Raw genomic sequence first — 901 nt, 5'->3', positions numbered from 1 at the left:
GAAAAGGAGAAAAGGAATTACAAAGACCATGCAAGTAAAGGCCGAACTACCCCACCCATTCCCCCCCCTCCCCCTAAAGCCCAAACTCCCCCCCACTCCATCCACCCCACTCCACCCCACACCACCCACACCCTATTCACTCCCCCCCACCCCACCCACACCCTATCCACTCCCCCCACTCCACCCACACCCTATCCACTCCAACCACTCCGCCCACCCCACCCACACCCTATCCACTCCACCCCTTCCACCCACACCCTATCCACTCCCCCCACTCCGCCCACTCCGAAATAGATCGTGTGGCCCTGCCTTCCCGTACAACACTCTCCGCCGCGTCGCCTGCGCCGACAGCCTTGCGAGCCAGTGTGTCTGAGGACAGCGTGGAAGCAAGTACTGTGCAAAGCTCCCTCGCTAAGGTGGGCAACACGTGCTTCTAACTCTCGTATTCGGAGGAAAAAAAAAGTCTTTTGGTCAATAGCTGGATTTATAAGTGTTTTTGTGAGTGAACGAGAGAGAGAGATTTTGGAAGGATATGTAGTTTTCTTCTTTATATGTATTTTTTTTTATTATTGTTTGTGACGGAAAGGTAAGTGGAATCGATTTATATGGGTGTCATTGTTTAAAAAAAAAAATGGATTATTAAAGGTTCGTGAGTTTATAAACTGCTTAAGATTCGGTTCTTAAAGAGAGATAAATCGTGTGAATTTGAATTGTTCACTCATAAATTCACATTAAATCCATAATATTGACAAGGAGATAAATATAAAATCAAAATTAATAAAACGGTATACTGTATAAACGCACATGCTAAAGGAGCTTATAAATACCTTTTTTTTTACTTATCTTAGAGGGCTAAAAGCTTATCAAAAACATTTAAAACTGCTTCGTATAGATTATGTGT

General features: G+C 44.4%; 1 protein-coding gene across 1 annotated transcript in view; it reads left to right on the top strand.

Annotated features, from left to right (window-relative positions):
• The first annotated feature begins 304 nt into the window (after window positions 1–304).
• LOC119587680 (protein transport protein SEC31-like) overlaps window positions 305–901 on the top strand; it is a 127,719-nt gene continuing 127,122 nt past the window's right edge. Inside the window, exon 1 of the mRNA XM_037936360.1 lies at window positions 305–416. The gene's annotated coding sequence lies outside the window, so the exon portion shown is untranslated. The remainder of the gene's footprint in view (window positions 417–901) is intronic.

The sequence above is a fragment of the Penaeus monodon genome, chromosome 23, assembly GCF_015228065.2.
Source record: "Penaeus monodon isolate SGIC_2016 chromosome 23, NSTDA_Pmon_1, whole genome shotgun sequence".
In the NCBI taxonomy this organism is placed as follows: Eukaryota; Metazoa; Arthropoda; class Malacostraca; order Decapoda; family Penaeidae; genus Penaeus; species Penaeus monodon.
The sequence above is the reverse complement of the archived record's forward strand: the minus strand, read 5'-3'. Positions and strand labels throughout refer to the sequence as shown.